Genomic DNA, 19,210 nt, shown 5'->3' with positions numbered 1-19,210 from the left:
TGAGGATGTGTCATGTTTCGTCCTTAGCGGGTTGCCTACTCCTCTAGTGTTGGGGCTACCCTGGCTCACTAAACATAACCCCACCATTGATTGGCAAGCGAGGCAAATAAATGGTTGGAGTGACTTTTGCAGAGAGAATTGCCTCACGACATCTGTTTCTGAGGTTTCTACTAAGACTGTACTATCTTTTCTCTCTGAATTTTCGGATGTCTTCTCTGAGAGTGGTGTTCAAGACTTGCCCCCGCACAGGGAGTACGATTGCCCTATTAATCTCACCCCAGGCGCCAAGCTGCCTAAATCTCGTTTATACAATCTCTCCCAACCTGAAAGGGTCGCTATGCGTGCTTATATCTCTGAGAGTCTGAGAAAGGGACACATACGACCCTCGAAGTCACCTGTTGCCGCTGGTTTTTTCTTTGTTAAGAAAAAAGATGGTTCTTTAAGACCATGTCTGGATTTCTGGGAGCTGAACAGTATCACAATTTGTGACCCTTATCCGCTTCCTCTGATCCCGGACCTGTTTAACCAGATTGTTGGGGCTAAAGTTTTTTTAAAGTTAAATCTAAAGAGCATGAGTGAGAGATATAAGCGTGTGGCGGATAAGAGACGTGTGCCTGGTCCGGACCTGAATGTTGGTGATCTGGTGTGGTTGTCTACTAAGAATATCAAATTGAAGGTTCCCTCCTGGAAGTTGGGTCCTAAGTTTATTGGGCCTTACAAAATCTTGTCTGTCATCAATCCTGTTGCCTACCGTCTTGATCTTCCTCAGACTTGGAAGATCCATAATGTTTTTGATAAGTCCTTATTAAAACCTTATGTCCAACCCATTGTACCCTCATCTTTGCCTCCTCCTCCGATTGTGGTTGATGGTAATCTTGAATTTCAGGTCTCTAGGATTGTGGATTCTCGTGTTGTCCGCGGTTCTCTTCAGTACCTCGTTCATTGGGAGGGTTATGGCCCTGAGGAGAGGATGTGGGTCCCAGTGACGGACATTAAGGCCACTCGTCTCATCAGGGCTTTCCATAGGTCCCATCCTGAGAAGGTGGGCTCTGAGTGTCCGGAGTCCACTCGTAGAAGGAGGGGTACTGTCACCACCAGACATCTGAGAAGCTCTGACAGATGCCTTTCAGAACCTCCTCCTTGAGGTTCCTTTGTTTTGCTTTCATTTTCTCATCTCGTTAGCCTCTCTCAGCTGTCATGTAGTTGCACTGATTGCATCCCTTTAAATCTCTCCCCATAGTGCATCAGTTTGCGGTTTATATTACTTCCTGGAGTGAGTGCATGCTGATCCTACTTCTGAGTCTTCTACAAGATAAGTTTTGTTCATTCATTTGTGTTTTTCTGTTGGCTGGATTCCAGGTGACCCTGACTCCCTCCGTATCTAGTGTAGGGAGCCGGTGGTCGTGTCCCCTCACTATTATAGGGTGTTTAGGTGTTATACAGTCGAGGTACGAGGATATGCGATCATCTACCATTGGGATTTTCGCATAGGCTGGGCAGTAAGGTAGAGAGCCAGGTCTGATGCAGGGCTCTCCCTTTTTGTTCCTTAGTTTTGGATCCAGTCAGTCGTATATTCATTTTGTGTTTTCTAGTTTCCTGTACACCTTCCGTGACACATACTTCCTTTCCCATAGGAACCATATTAAGAAATATTTATTCAATTGTCCATTATTTAAACAATGTAAATCTTCAGACAAAATACTGATTGCGTTGGTCCAAGCTTTAAATTCAGGATGGTCACACGCCTGCCAATTTTTTATAATAATTTGGGATGAGCGAATCTACTTTGTATGGTACATCCGAAGACGATTTGCTAAAAACGTTGTTAAAATTCTGTAATGAGATCCAGTGCTGTACAGTATTAAAATGTATTGGCTTTGATGAGCCAAAGTTATGCAAGACTTTGTGTAATAACTTCGGGAATTAATTATTACTGTAAAAAACCTTGGTACCGAACTCGGGTTTGGTTCTGAGTGGTACATTGGAACTCAACCCAACTCGTTACCAAGGTTTTTTACAGTAATAATTTCAGAACTTATTACATGAAGTCTCGCGTGACTTCATGAAGTAATAACTTTGGCTCATCGGAGCCAATACATTCTAAAACTGTACAGAGCGGGATCTCTGTACAGTGTTAGAGCAAAGTTTTTGGCGAATAGACTTCGGATGTATCATCCGAAGTCAATTAGCTCATCCCTTACAATAATAATAACTAGTATTGAACGTGAATGTTCGAATCGCGAATTTTAATCGTGAATATCGCCACTTTGAGAATTTGCGAATATTTAGAATATAGTGCTATATATTCGTATTTGCGTATATTCTAGATTTTTTTTTTTACTTGAACACATGATGCCTCTCTGCTTCTTGCTTGTGGGCCAATGAGAAGGCTGCAATATCTTTGTCAGAGCTTAGCAACATCTCTAGGAAACCAATAGGAAAGTTGCCTACCCTTTACTATATAAGAACCTCCCCAGCAGCCATTTTCACACATGTAATCTCATAGGTGCACTTTACATAGTATAGGTAAAAAAAGACAGAACTCCACCAAGTTAAACCAAGAAATGGGTGGCAATGTGAACTTAGAATAGGAGAGAAACATTATCTCATGCAGGAACACAAGTATTAGGTGCCTGATCCTTCTCTGATCAACATCATTTGTCAGGGGACAGTTATGAGCTCCCCATGCACATTAAACTGTTGGCTAAACTTGCTGAAAACAGCAGGTTTGGTCAAAAATACACTAAAGTTTATGCGTAGAGTTGAGCGGACACTTGGATGTTCGGGTTCGACGGGTTCGGCCGAAGTTCGCAAAAAAGTTTGAGTTCAGGACCCAAACTTGACCCGAACTTGACCCCAAACCCGAACCCTATTGAAGTCAATGGGGACCCGAACTTTGGAGCACTAAAATGGCTCTAAAAAAGTCATGGAAATGTGGTTAAGAGCATGGCAAGTTCTCTGCAAACAAATGTGGATAGGGAAATGACTTCAAATAACATAAAATATGTCAAAATAAAAAAGAATAATCTTGATCTAGGAGGAGGAGGTCCATATGGAGTAGGAGGTTAAGGAGGCGGTGGATGTGGCAGTGTAGGTGGAAGTGGCGGTGGAGGAGAAGGTAGCCTGCACTGATTTTTGTTTTTTATTTTATTTTGTTATTTTATTTTTTGTTCAAATTTGGGTAGACCCCAAAACATAGGGAAATATAAAAAATGAAACAAGGAGAAAGTGCGCTGGAGCACAACAATGGCTGGGTGAGGACGGTATACATGTCTATTCTGCACAAGGTACGGACAAGTCCTGTGGGATCCCTGCCTGGTTTATTTTAATGAACATGAGCTTGTCCACATTGGCTGTGGACAGGTGACTGTGCTTCTCTTTGATAACCCACTCCTGCTGTGCTAAACACACGTTCAGACAATACACTGGCTGCAGGGCAGGCCAGCACCTCCAAGACGTAAAGGGCAAGCTCAGGCCATGTGCCTAATTTGGAGACCCAGAAGTTGAAGGGGGCAGACCCATCAGTCAGTACGTGTAGGAGTGTGCACACATACTGCTCCACCATGTCGCACATCCCCGTGACGGTGACAATCCATTTGGATGTCTGCCATATCAACTTTCGATGTTCTTTTATGCGCCTACCATGGTGATCACGGGTAACAGAGAATCAGGGTTCCATGCCGGACAGGGAGCCTGAAAAAAGGGATACCACATCCAAGAGAGGTCAATGGCTGAAATGTGATCAAGCAGAAATGTGGGACAAGTTATTGAAGCAGAAGTATCTAAGTAAAGGAGGGGGCGCGCGGCAATTACCCACTCCCGACTTTGGGAGGTAGTGACGATAAATAACAATACAGGACTCTTAAGATGCCCTGTTATTGGAATGATTAATAAAAAATTACAGGGAATGTCACTGCTGCATTTTGGATTAGGAAATGTTAGACAGGAGAGGTCCTGCTGCCGCTTTGTTCACTCTAGATAACTTCTGCCTGATCGCAGGTCCCCGTGATGGCCTTGAATCAAATGGATATCTTCCCTATCAACTTTCAATGTGCTTTTATGCGCCTACCATGGTGATCACGGGAAACGGGGAATCATTACCAGATCCAAGGGAGATCAATATCTGAAATGTGATTGAGCGGAAATGTGGGACAAGTTGTTAAAGCGAAAGCATCCAAGTAAAGGAGAGGGCCCGGTTCAATTAATGACGAATTTTAGAAATTTAAGTCCCTGTCACCTATGCAGAGCACAAAAATGTGTTAATGTCACCCACCAATGAAACAGACGATTTTTAAAAATTTCGGTCCCTCCCTGTCAACTATGCAGAGTATGGGTTTATTCACGGCAAAACTGGGTTCATGTCACCCACCAATTGAACAGACGATTTTACAAAAATGTGGTCCCTGTAACCTATGCAGAGCAGGGGTTTGTATATGGCAAAAATGGTAAAATGTCACCTGAGAATGTAACAGACGATTTTTTTTTTTAATTTAGGTCCCTGTCACTTATGTAGAACAAGGGTTTATTCACGGCAAAAATTGTAAAATGTCACCCAAGAATGCAACAGACGCTTTTGCACCCTGTTCCCTCTTTTGCAGTGCTGGTGCCTCTGTGCAACCACCGCCTCTTCCTCCAAACTGCACACGTCACTCACATGACCTTGATTCCATGTGGGGTCTAGTACCTCATCATGCTCCACATAATCTTCCACCCAATCTTTGCCCCTGCCCTCCTTGGTGGTCTGCAGACTGCAGAAAGCCGCAGCAGTTGGCACCTATGTTTCGCCATCATCAGAGACATGCTGCGGTAGTCCTCCCATGTCCACATCCTGAAACATAAGTGGTTGGGCATCGGTGCACTCAATCTCTTCCACTTCTGGGGCAGGGTTATGTAAATGGCCCATGGAAAACGTGCCAGCAGAGTCATCAAAAAGCATAAGAGACTGCTGCATGACCTGGGGCTCAGAATGCTTGCCTGATTTGCAAGGGGGTGAGTTGAAACACAGATGGCCATGGCCTGTAGGTGCCAACTCTGATCTTTCAGCAAGGGATTTGGTGGGAGACAATGTGAAGGAACTGGAGTCACTGTCAGCCACCCAATCTACTATTACCTGTACTTGTTCTGGCCTCACTATTCGCACTGTCCTAAATGCTGTGTAGGCCGCAAATGTACTTTCTAGCGCAAAAGATGAGCATTTTTCACCCAATGTAACAGACAAATTAGTGAAATGTATTTCCCTGTCCACTAAGTAGAACAGGGGAATATCACAGCCTAAAATTGGTGAATGTCACCCAACAATGTAACAGACGAATTAGTGAAATGTATTTCCCTGTCCACTAGGTAGAACAGGGGTATAATCACAGCCAAAATTTTGTGAATTTCACCTGACAATGTAACAGACGAATTAGTGAAATGTATTTTCCTGTCCACTAGGTAGAGCAGGGGTATATCACAGCCAAAAATTGGTGCATTTCACACAAAAATGTAATAGACGAATTAGTGAAATGTTTTCCCCTGTCCACTAGGTAGAGCAGGGGTATATCACAGCTAAAAATTGTTTAATGTCACCCGACGATGTAACAGATGAATTCGTGAAATGTATTTCCCTGTCCACTAAACTAGGTAGAGCAGGGGTATATTGCAGCCAAAAATTGGTGAATGTAACCCGACAATGTAACAGACAAATTAGTGAAATGTATTTCCCTGTCCACTAAGAAGAGCAGGGGTATATCACAGCCAAAAATTGTTTAATGTCACCCGACAATGTAATAGACGAATTAGTGAAATGTATTTCCCTGTCCACTAGGTAGAGAAAGGGTATATCACAGCCAACAATTGGTGAATGTCATCCGACAATGTAACAGACGAATTAGTGAAATGAATTTCACTGTCCGCTATGTAGAGCAGTGGTATATCACAGCCAAAAATTTGGGTATGTCACCCAGCAATGTATCAGACAAATTAGTGAAATGACCTAAAATAACATAAAATACGTAAAAATAAAAAATAATAATCTTGAAATGCTGCCTCCTGCTAAGATGTTCCATATCAGCTGGTGGTGCTGGTTGTTGTGACGTGCTGACAAAGCTTTTCCACATTTCGGCCATGCTAACCCTGCCTTCTGAGGTGCTGGCGGTGTCCAAGCTGCATTGGCGACCTCTTCCTTCTCTTCTGCCTTCGTCTTGTGCTTCAACTGTGTCCCCGATGTCGGGCCTGAATGCCATCAGCAGCACATCTACCAACGTGCGCTTGTAAACGCGCATCTTACGATCACGCTCCAGTGATGGAATTAAGGACGGTACGTTGTCCTTGTAACAGGGATCCAGCAGCGTGGCCACCCAGTAATCGGCACAAGTCAGAAGGTGGCCAACTCTGCGGTCGTTGCAGAGACACTACAGCATGTAATTTCTCATGTGTGCCAGGCTGCCCAGAGGCAACGACAAGCTGTCCTCTGTGGGAGGTGTATCGTCTGTGTCCTCTGTATCCCCCCAGCCACGCACCAATGATGGCCATGAGCTAGATTGGATGCGACCCTGCTGTGAACACGGTTCCTCCTCCTCCATCTCCTCCTCCTTATCCTCCACCTCCTGATTCTCCAGAACTGAGCCCTGGCTGGACAATTGTGTACCTGGCGTATGTTGGTGCAGGAACCCACCCTCGGAGCTACTTGTGAATGACTGGCTTGAAACCCTTGTAAATGTTCTGTTACAAAACTGTTACTTACACTGTTACAAAATTGTTAGTACACTGTGTGCAATTAAGTGCTATTTTGCCTCCCAGCTCTGTTTTCAGCCATTCGCATGGTTCGGCACGAGTCCTTTGTGTTGGGCATGGGTAACCGCCATTTCGGGACCTTGCACGTGGTCACGGCCGTCTTACACCCGAACAGCGGTGGTTGCCAGCAGTCGCCTGGATCTAAGGGCGGATGCGCAGACAGGCGAGCACCGCTGAGTCCTCCAGGACAGCGTAGATTCGTGCTGAGGCTGCAGACCGACCGGCCGTTCGGTGGAAGGACTAAACCTTGCAGGGGTTTCGTGGGGTTTTTGGCGCACGAGCGGAGACCGGCCACAGGACCAAAGCTTGGGGAAGCATTTTCGGCTGAAAAGTCTGTGCGGTCGGTCAGGACTTCAGGGACCCGTAACTCCCGAACCCTTGGACCGACGGAGCCGGATTTTGGATATGTTGTTCCCCTACACCAGGACTGTCTGAGGATACCGAATGTAAAGATGTACCCCCTGGTTTTGGGGTACATCCAGAACTTGGGTAACATTGTGTGTGGGTTAATTATGTTAAAGGCTTATCTGAGGGGAGGAGACATGGGGGTTGTACCAGACATGTAATTGTGTATTGTGGTAATCATGTAATTGTAGCCCTTTCCAGGGCAGGATTGCATAAAAGGAGACCCCGGGTCAATAAACATTGTCTTGCTTAACCTTCAAATCGCAGCCTTGACTCGTTTGTGGAGGGGAGAAGGATTATCCTAGCTGTACGATAGCTAGTGGGATGGTTCTACATTTACAGGATCCTTCTGGATATCGAGACGAAGCTGCTCTCTCTCTCTCTCTCTCTCTCTCTCTCCCTAAACCGAGATCCAGACTATCCAAGCGGTCCAGCTCCCAGCTAGCCGGGGAGTAACCGTAACATGTTCCATCTTCCTCCCCCTCCTGTGCCACATACTCTTCCATCATCGCCTAAAACGTTTTTTCAAGGAGGCATAGAAGTGGGATAGTAACGCTGAGAAAGGCGTCATCGGCACTGGCCATGTTGGTGGAGTAATCGAAACAGCACAACAAGGCACATAGGTCTCGTATGGAGGCCCACTCATTGGTGGTGAAGTGGTGCTGTTCCGCAGAGCGACTCACCCGTGCATGCTGCAGCTGAAACTTCACTATCACCTGCTGCTGCTTGCACAGTCTGGCCAGCATGTGCAAGGTGGAGTTCCATCTTGTGGGCTCGTCGCATATGAGGTGGTGAGCGGGAAGGCCGAAGTTTCGCTGCAGCGCTGACAGGCGAGCAGCAGCACAGTGAGAACACCGAAAGCGTGCACAGATGGCCTGCACTTTCTGCAGCAGCTCTGACATATTGGGGTAATTTTTCAGGAATTTCTGCACCACCAAATTCAGCACATGCGCCAGGCAAGGGATGTGCATCAAACCAGCTAGTCCCATAGCTGCTACGAGATTTCACCCATTATCGCACACCACCAGGCCGGGCTTGAGGCTCACTGGCACCAACTACTCATCGGTCTGTTGTTCCATGTCCGTGCACAGCTCCTGCTCGGTGTGGGGTTTGTCCCCCATACAGATAAGCAGGAGGAGCCAGAGACCTTTCTTTGTTTTTGAGGTGTGTACTCCACTGCAGCTCATGCTTTTCACTTAGATGCCTGGTCATGCAGGTTGTGCTCAGGTTTAGAAAGTTTATGCCACGCTTCAGGCTCTGATTGCACATCGTGCAAACCACTCGTGTCTTGTCGTCAGCACATTGTCTGAAGAACTGCCACGCCAGAGAACTACTTGAAGCTGCCTTTGGCGTGCTCGGTGCCTTGATGCGGTGGGCAGTAGCAGGTGTATTGTTTAGGGGACGGCTGATCCGCTTTTGCACCCTGCTCCCTCTTTTGCTGTGCTGGTGGCTCTGTGCGACCAACGCCTCTTCCTCCGAACTACATAGGTCACTCGCATGACCTTGATTCCATGTGGGGTCGAGGACCTCATCGTACTCCACATCATCTTCCATCCAGTCTTCACCCCTGCCCTCCTTATCGGTCTGCACACTGCAGAAAGCCACAGCAGTTGGCACCTATGTTTCGTCATCATCCGAGACGTGCTGCGGTGATCCTCCCATGTACTCATCCTGAAACATAAGTGGTTGGGCATCGGTGCACTCAATCTCTTCCACTTCTGTGGAAGGTCTATGTGTATGACCCTGGTAAACTCTGCTAGCAGATTCATCAAAAAGCCGTAGAGACTGTTGCATGACTTGGTGCTCAGACTGCTTGGCTGATTTGCAAGGTTGTGAGGTAAAAGACTGATGGCCATGGGCTGCAGGCGCCAACTCTGATCTTTCAGCAAGGGACTGGGTGGGAGACAATGTGAAGGAACTGGAGGCACTGTCAGCCACCAAATCATCTATCACCTGTACTTGTTCTGGCCTCACTATTCGTAAAGCCGCATTCGGACCTACCAAATACCGCTGCAGGTTCTGTCGCCTACTCGCACCTGAGGAAGATGTTTCACTTGTGCGTGTAGCTGGCACAAATCGACTACTTCGTTCACCCTGCAACAGGAGCTCCACCAGCAGCACCACGACCGGGGCCACATCCTTATTTGACGCTCTTCTCATTCTTTGCGTTCACCCACCAAACCAACAGATGGTTTATGTCAGGTGACAATGTAACCACCAATAGTCAACAATTAAGTTCACTGACAGTAAGGCAGTGCCGGTGTCATAAAGAGGAAAAATTCCTTGAGGTCACACATTAGTGTGACAGACGAATTTTATACAATTACTTCACGGTCACAAAAAATGTTAATTTGTCAAACAAGAATGTAACAGCAGTATTGACTGGTTGTATTGGACTGTCGGAAATGCAGCAAAGGCCGCAAATGTAGTATCTAGCAAAAAATGGGTGGTTTTAAAAAAAAACCTGAACAAAACAGCAGTATTTAACGCTTGTATTGGACTGTCGGAAATGCAGCAAAAGCTGCAAATGTAGTATCTAGCACAAAATTTGTTTTTTTCAAACAAAAATTTAACAGCAGTAATTATTGCTTGTATTGAACTGTCAGAAATGCAGCAAATTCAGCAAATGTAGTATCTAGCACAAAATGGGTGTTTTTTTTAAAACCAGAATATAAACAGCAGTATTTAACGCTTGTATAAGGCTGTCAGAAATGCAGCAAAGGCTGCAAAGGTACTTTATCCCATTTAGGACACAGCCTTATTTCACCTTAACGACCAGGCCATTTTTTGCAAATCTGACCAGTGTCACTTTATGTGGTGATAACTTTAAAACACTTTGACTTATCCAGGCCATTCTGAGATAGTTTTTTTGTCACATATTGTACTTCATGACACAGGTAAAATTAAGTAAAAAAAATAAAATTTTTATTTATAAAAAATACCAAATTTACCAAAAAATTTTAAAAATGTCAAATTTCCAAGTTTCAATTTCTCTACTTCTATAATACATATTAATACCTCCAAAAATAGTTATTACTTTACATTGCCCATATGTCTACTTCATGTTTGGATCATATTGGAAATTATATTTTATATTTTGGGGATGTTACAAGGCTTAGAAGTTTAGAAGCAAATCTTAAAATTTTTCAGAAATTTTCAAAAACCAAATTTTTTGAGGCACCAATTCAGGTCTGATGTCACTTTGTGAGGCTTACATAATAGAAACCACACAATTTCTAGAAATTACACCCCTCAAGGTATTCAAAACTGATTTTACAAACGTTGTTTACCCTTTAGGTGTTCCACAAGAGTTAATGGCAAATGGAGATAAAATTAAATTTTTGGCAAATTTTCCATTTTAATCCATTTTTTCCAGTAACAAAGCAAGGGTTAACAGCCAAACAAAATGCAACATTTATTGCCCTGATTCTGTAGTTTGCAGAAATACCCCGTATGTGGCTGTAAACTACTGTACAGGCACACAGTAGGGCATAGAGAGAAAGGCGCGCCATATGGTTTTTGGAAGGCAGATTTTGCTAGACTGGTTTATTTACACCATGTCCCATTTGAAGCCCCCCTGATGCACCCCTAGAGTAGAAACTCCATAAAAGTGACCCCATCTAAGAAACTATACCCTTCAAGGTATTCAAAACTAATTTTACAAACTTTGTTAACACTTTAGGTGTTGCACAAGAGTTATTGGCAAATGAAGATGGAAAATTTGCCCAAAAATTTAAATTCTCAAATTTCATTTTAATCCATTTTTTCCAGTAACAATGCAAGGGTTAACAGCCAAACAAAATGCTGCATTTATTGCCCCGAATCTGTAGTTTGCAGAAACACCCCATATGTGGCCGTAAACTACTGTATGAGCACACAGTAGGGCTTAGAGGGAAAGGTGCACCATTTGGTTTTTGTAAGGCAGAATTTGCTGGACTGGTTTATTTACACCATGTCCCATTTGAAGCCCCCCTGATGCACCCCTAGAGTAGAAACTCCTTAAAAGTGACCCCATTTTGGAAACTATGGGATAAGTTGGCTGTTTTGTTGGGACTATTTTGAGGGTACATATGATTTTTGGTTTATCTATATTACATTTTTGTGAGGTAAGGTTACCAGAAATAGAAATTCTGAAATTTCATCTTCATTTGCCAATAACTCTTGTGGAACACCTAAAGGGTTAACAACGTTTGTAAAATCTGTTTTGAATACCTTGAGGGGTGAAGTTTTTTACATGGTGTTGCTTTTATGGAGTTTTTACTCTAGGGGTGCATTAGGGGGGCTTCAAATGAGACGAGGTGCAAAAAAAAAAAAAAAAGGCCATCAAAATTTGCCTTCCAGAAACCATACGGCGTTCCTTTCCTTCTGCACCCTGCCGTTTCGTCATACAGCAGTTTATGACCACATATGGGGTGTTTCTGTAAACTGCAGTATGAGGGTAATAAATATTAAGTTTTGTTTGGCTGTTAACTCTTGCTTTGTTATTGGAAAAAAACTGATTAAAATGGAAAATTTGCCCAAAAACAGCTTTTTTGGCACCGTTTTTTTTTTTTTTTTTTTTTTACTGTGTTCATCTGAGGGGTTGGGAGGGTATTTTTATAGAGCAGATTCTTACAGACGCGGCGATACCTAATATGTCTACTTTTTTGTTATTTATTTTTGTTTTACATTATATTATCTTTTTATAAATAAAAAAAACCTAAACATTTTAGTATCTTCATAGTCTGAGTCATTTTTTTAAAGTTTTTAGCCGATTATCTTATTTAGGGGCTAATTTTTTGCGGAATGAGAGGACGGTTTTATTGGCACTATTTTGGGGGCATATGACTTTTTGATCGCTTGCTATTACAATTTTTGTGATGTAAGGTGACAAAAAAATACCTTTTTTTTGCACCGTTTTTATTTTTTTACCGTGTTCATCTGAGGGGTTAGGGGGGTATTTTTATAGAGCAGATTCTTACGGATGCGGCGATACCTAATATGTCTACTTTTTTTAAATTTATTTTGGTTTTACTAAATAATATTTTTATTTTTTTTGTTTTAGAGTCTCAAGTCTGAGAACCAGTTTTTTATCCGATGGTCAGTGGCTAAATTGAGATACAAATTTTGTACTCCATGGAAGTGTGATACTCCCTGAAGCAACCAATAATGTAGAGACCCGGATGATCGGGGTACGTGTCACACTGAGTAGTGGTGTCTTACCGTATCCCCCTCCTGTGACACACTCTGCACCTTTTTTGGGTCCGTCCCTTCTTTTCAGTATAGGGTACCACACCTGGAAAGTGTTGGCCAGGGACGATCCGGGCACCTCCAGTTCCTGAGGTACTCCGGCCTGCTCTTTCCCAGTCAGAAAAGATCAGGTCCTTGGGGACTGCCTCATAGAACTGAAGGAATGTCCCTGTGTTGCCAGCGCTCCGGGACAGCACAAAAGAGTTGTACAAGGCAATCTGCACCAAGTAGACCGCAACTTTTGTGTACCATGCCTGGGTTTTGCGCATGGCGTTATATGGCTTGAGGACTTGATCAGAGAGATCAACTCTTACCATATACCGATTGTAGTTGACGATACAATCGGGTTTGAGGACCGTTGCCACGGTACCTCGCACAGGGACAGGGGTGATGCCGTTACCATGAATTGTGGACAGTACAAGGACATCCCTCTTGTCCTTATATCTGACCAGCAACAGGTTTCCAGTGTTAAGGGCACGGGTCTCACCCTTGGGATAGGTACCTGGAGGAGGTGGTCAGAGAGGCCGTGTTGATTTTTCCGCACGGTCCCACAAGCAGACGTGGATCTGGCGGCGAGGGACTGGAACAAGGGGATACTAGTATAAAAGTTATCCACGTAGAGATGAAAACCCTTATCTAGCAGTGGGTGCATAAGGTCCCACACAAGTTTCTCGCTAACACCAAGTGGGGAGACATTCTGGGGGTTTAATACGGGAATCTCGCCCCTCGTACACACAAAACTTGTAAATGTACCCTGAGGTACTCTCACAAAGTTTGTACAGCTTCACACTATACCTCGCCCGCTTAGAGGGAACATACTGGCGGAAAATGAGTCTCCCCTTGAATGCAATGAGAGACTCATCGACAGCAACCTCCCTTCCAGGTACATAGGCCTGTACAAATTTGGCCCCAAAGTGATCGATGACCGGCCTGATTTTGTACAGGCGGTCATAGGCAGGATCACCTCGGGGGGGACATGCTGCATTATCTATATCCGGGTGGCCTCAAACCGGGAGCGTGTCATGGCCGTACTGTAAAGTAGGGTCTGGTAGAGGACGTCCCCACTCCAGTAATGCCTGACACTAGGTTTCTTGACTAGGCCCATGTGCAGCACGAGGCCCCAAAACGTACTCATCTCGGCTGCACTGACCGGGGTCCAGCCACCGGGCCTAGCCAAAAAGGAGCCCGGGTGTTGAGCAACGAACTGTTGGGCGTACAGGTTCATCTGCTCCACCATCATTTACAAAGTGGTCACTGAAAAAAAGACTAAAGTCATATTCAGTGAAGCCCACTGTGGAAATCTGGATTCCTGGTTGGCCTACAAAATCAGGAATCGTGGGCTCAAATCGCTGCTGGGGTACACCAGACAAGTTCACCGGGAGGGGGCTCTGGTGGATTTAACTGGTGGGCCGGAAAACTAGTACGAGCCCCAGAGCTGCTCGTACTAGGGTGGGCCACATGGTCCCTAGCAGGGCGGTCCCCTTCCTCCGCCTGGCGGCGTCTCGCCGCCTTGGGAGCTCGTCATCATCGCTAGATGATGAGGAGGACGCGGATGACAACAGGAAAGTGGGGTCATCCTCGTCCTCACTGGGACTCTCGGACTCGGAAGCAAGCTGGGCATATGCCTCCTCGGCCGAGAACATCCGGCGGGCCATAGTGGAGTGTGTGTCTGCGTGTGTGTGTGCTTGCGTGTAAATCTTTATTCAGTGTGCATGGGGGTACGGGTGTTCGCAAACTCACCCTAAACCAAACAGACAAAAAAAAGGGAAAAAATGTGAAAAAAATATAAAATATTCTAAATCGCTGATCAACTGTCCGAAGTTGATCAGCGGGGTGTGTGCGATGCGCTAACAGTGGCCGGATGCTAAGAGTGCCGGCCACAGTCAGCGTACGCACCAAAAAAATATAAAAAAACTGCTTGCGCCCGCCCAATATTTGAGGGGGGGGGCAGGGGGCCAACCTGCAGCAACCCTGGGGGGGGTCTAGGGTCACACAGCTGTGCTGTGGACCCCAGACACCCGATTAAGGGTGATGCAACAAAAATTAGTTTGTTTGTTTGTTTTTTCTCACTAACTTTCCCTGAATATCCTTGCCTAACCCAACCTTTCCCTAACCTTTCCCTAAATATTTGTGGGGTGCTGGGGCACAGATGGGGGTGCTGGGGTGCTGGCTGGAGATCGGTGCAGCTCTGGATCCACGTGCAGTGCTCCTCTCTCCTCGGCTCCCAGACACAAAAGGAGGAGGAGAGGAGCGCTGCAATAATTTGAATGAACCGCCCAGCCGACCAATGAGAGCGATCCTGAGAGGTGATGTCACCATCACCTCTCAGGATCGCAGGATGGTGATTGGTGGTGTATTATTTATTCAACAGACTTTTGGGTCCTTCAGGAGGTGGTCACACTATATTTCTATATATATATATGAAGTTCAGTGGTCACTAGGACCGAAGTGTGACTTTTTCTCACCTCACTGACTAGTTTTTTTATATAAAACATACATTTTAATGGTTCATTTTAAAATATTTATCTATTTCCACTCTAAATTTAAAATTCCTCAAATATTGGAGAGATGGGAATTATGTATAGTACTGACAATGCGGACTTGTTGGGGTGCCTGATATCTTCTCAGGGCTGTCTCCCTTCTCTTCATGTATCCTACTCCTATCTGTCAGTCTATTTAATATCTCGGCTCTTATTTTACTGTATGCACTTTCTCCCCTGTTGGGGTTCCCCTCTCTCCAATATTGAACTAAAAATCAATGTCACTCCTGCATCCCTACATGTTTCGCCGTACAAACGGCTTCTTCAGGGGATGACGTGCAGGTAACAGCGTGTGTGAGGCTATTCCAAGGCTTTATGCCTTCTCTTAGTGTGGGCGAGTGTCGTCCAGCCAATCGCTGCAAGATTCAGCTTGATTGACAATCTTCGCGGCCAATAGACGTTTACTGCCGGTATTCCGGGTTGACGTCATCAGTCCACCTTTGATGACTTAGCGTCGCCTACCCGTGACGTCTCTACTCTGCGTCGCGGGTCCTCCTCTGATGACGTGTGCTTGCTCTTTCGGTTCGCCTTAGTTCTTACTTCGCGCATGCGTCAAGACTTAGAGATTTTCACCGTCTCGATCGGTCTCTCTCCCCGACTGCCTTACCTGCGCTTGCGCCCGAGCTCTATCATTTTCTATAGGAGAAGGTGAATGATGAATGTGGAAGAAGAAATGAGAGAGGACCATTGGGAGGAACTAATTTTGACATTACCTACATTTTTGCTACTTCAGGGGGAATACCTCATGTATTAATTTTTTTTTTTTTATATATATATAGGGGAATTTTTTATATCTTTAATCCATATTATTCATTGTTTATTGATTTGTTATTTCCAAATTCATTTCCTTCCTATATTAATTCTTAGGAGGAGGGAAGAGAACTAAGCTTGTTTTATGATACTTATATTACACATTTGTATCACTCTTTGTTATTATTTACATAGAGGGAATTGTGTTCTTTTATGTGTCCTATGGATATTTTCTTTATTTTTTATATTTTATATTTTGTTTTTTAATCCCTATTGAATTATCTAACATCCTAATCCTATTGTTTATTTTTTGTATTTGTTTTTTATTTCTAATTTTTCATTTATTTCATGTTATTTTTTAATGTTTTCTTTTCTTTTATTCCTTTTTCAAATTTTTATCTTTTTATCTCTATTTTTTGTTTTTTTATTATTATTTTATTTATTATTTTTTATTTTATTGTTTTTTATTTTATTATTATTGTTGTTTTTTAAGTTTTTGATGAATTTTTATTTGTTTTATTATTTTATCTCTCCTTTTGTTCTTTTTTCCTCTTTTCCTTTTTTCTTTTTCCTTCTTTTTATCTCTTTACCCCCTCCTTTTTTACCCCTTCCCCAATTTCATTCTTGTTGTTTCCTCTTATTCATACTGTAATGTCTGCTTATAATTATTTCATTGTTATTTTTCTATAGGTTCCTTTTTCCTCCTTTCCTCGGATATCTTTCTCCCTATAATGCCTGTCTGGAACAAGAATTATAGGTCAGTACCTCATTCATCATTGTTATTCGTACCGTCCGATTGGATAGATGACATTTCTCTGTCCACGATTTTTGCCATTTGTAGTACTTAATATTATATTTATTGTTTTAGCTTTCGGAAGCCTCTCACAATGATCTCAATTAGAGTTCCTTATTTAATTTTACTTTTCCTGTTCATCTTTTTTCACTTTTGTTTGTTGAGTATCATATTTCCGTTAACTCAAAAATTATATTGTTATAGAAAGGAAGAAAAGGTGAATCCTTCATTTAGGCCATTCGGTGCTAATGCATGGAGGCGGTATATCCACCTCGTCTCCTCTTGCTGGAGTTTCTTGTCTATGCTCCCTTGTCTGGGGTTTGTCTTTATTTTCTGTATCCCCCATATCTTTAGGCCTGTGGTTTGGCCCTTATGGAATCTCTGCAAGTGTCTGGATAAAGGTGTCTCTTCCGTTGTGTTTAGGACACTAAAATGTTTAGAAATCCTTCTTCTAAATTCTTGGATGGTTTTTCCTACGTATAACTTGTTGCACTCGCATTGTATTCCATATACAATACCCGTGCTTCTGCAATTTATGTATTCCCTAATCTGGTAAACTTTACCATCGACAGGATTTACAAATTCCTTCTTGGGTGCCATATATTTGCAGAAGCTGCATGCTCCGCATGGGTATGAGCCTTTTGTTCTCAACCAAGTTTCTTTTTTTCTGATAGTTTTTTGAAAGTGGCTTTTCACCAACATTTCCTTCAGATTTGTCCCACGTCTGTATGTGATACTTGGATTTTTTGGAAGTATTTGTACCAAGTCTCTGTCTGATTTCAAGACATGCCAATGTTTTTTCAGAATATTGTACACCTGTCTGTTCTGTACATCAAATGTCCCTATGCATCTGATCATCTTGTCAGTATTTCTCCTTTTTTCCCTCAGAAGGTCATCTCTATCTGTACTTTTTGCTCTATTGTATGCCTGATGCAGCACTTTCTTCGGGTAGCCTCTTGTTCTGAATCTGGAATATAGGATTTCACTTTCTCTGGTGAAGGCCTCAATGTCAGTACAGTTCCGTCTTGCCCTAAGATATTGTCCTATGGGAATTCCTTTCTTTAATGGTTCTGGATGGAAGCTCTGCCAGTGTAGGAAACTGTTCGTTGATGTAGATTTCCTATATATCTCAGTTTGTATTTTGCCTCTCTCATCCATCATGATTTTTAAATCTAGAAAGCCAATGCTATGCTCTTGGATCTCCATAGTAAATTTGAGGCCTAGGCTGTTAGTATTTAATTCCTCCGTGAATTGAATGAATTCGCATGCGCGAAGTAAGAACTAAGGCGAACCGAAAGAGCAAGCACACGTCATCAGAGGAGGACCCGCGACGCAGAGTAGAGACGTCACGGGTAGGCGACGCTAAGTCATCAAAGGTGGACTGATGACGTCAACCCGGAATACCGGCAGTAAACGTCTATTGGCCGCGAAGATTGTCAATCAAGCTGAATCTTGCAGCGATTGGCTGGACGACACTCGCCCACACTAAGAGAAGGCATAAAGCCTTGGAATAGCCTCACACACGCTGTTACCTGCACGTCATCCCCTGAAGAAGCCGTTTGTACGGCGAAACATGTAGGGATGCAGGAGTGACATTGATTTTTAGTTCAATATTGGAGAGAGGGGAACCCCAACAGGGGAGAAAGTGCATACAGTAAAATAAGAGCCGAGATATTAAATAGACTGACAGATAGGAGTAGGATACATGAAGAGAAGGGAGACAGCCCTGAGAAGATATCAGGCACCCCAACAAGTCCGCATTGTCAGTACTATACATAATTCCCATCTCTCCAATATTTGAGGAATTTTAAATTTAGAGTGGAAATAGATAAATATTTTAAAATGAACCATTAAAATGTATGTTTTATATAAAAAAACTAGTCAGTGTGGTGGTGTATTATCACACCACCGATCACCTTCCTGTTCTGGGTTATCGGGTCCCCAGAGACCCGAATATACAGGAAACGCAGAAAACCGCAGGTCTGAATTGACCTGCGGTTTGCTGTGATCCCCCCTGGCGCATTTAGCCAAGGTGCCTGCTCAATGATTTGAGCAGGCACCGGGTTCCGATCACCGCCCGCCGGTACGTCATGTGTCCGGAAGAGGTTATGGGAAAAAAAAATATGATTTTTTTCACCCACAGTTAAACAGATGGATTTACAGATTTTATTTCACTATCAGATTTGCAGTGCAGGCCACAAAGGTACTTTATGGCCCAAAAAAAGTTTTTTTTTTTTACCCACAATGTCCCAGTTGTATTCACTGATTCAATTTCACTGTCAGATTTGCAGTGCAGGCTGCAAAGGTACTTTATGGCCCAAAAAAATATATTGTTTCACCCACAGTGAAAGATGGATTTACTAAATCTATTTCACTATCAGATTTGCAGTGCAGGCAGCAAAGGTACTTTATGCAAAAAAAAAAAAGATCTTTTCACCCACAATTAGACAGATGGATTTAACTTATTTTCTTTAACTATTACAAATGCAGTGCAGGGCACAAATGTACTTTTTAGCAAAAAATAAATAAAAATATTGCCCCCAAGAATCTAACAGATGGATTTACTTGGATTGTACTTTACAATTTTTTTTTTTAACATGTCACCCTCTGGGTTCCTGAACTCACAGATGGATTACCTATATTATTTTCCCTTCCCCTGGCACATATGCAGTGCAGGTGCACTTAAAAAATGGGTATATGTTGCACACTGAACTAAAAG

Source organism: Bufo gargarizans, chromosome 1 (genome assembly GCF_014858855.1).
Source record: "Bufo gargarizans isolate SCDJY-AF-19 chromosome 1, ASM1485885v1, whole genome shotgun sequence".
Taxonomy (NCBI): domain Eukaryota; kingdom Metazoa; phylum Chordata; class Amphibia; order Anura; family Bufonidae; genus Bufo; species Bufo gargarizans.
Note: the sequence above shows the minus strand (reverse complement) of the source record.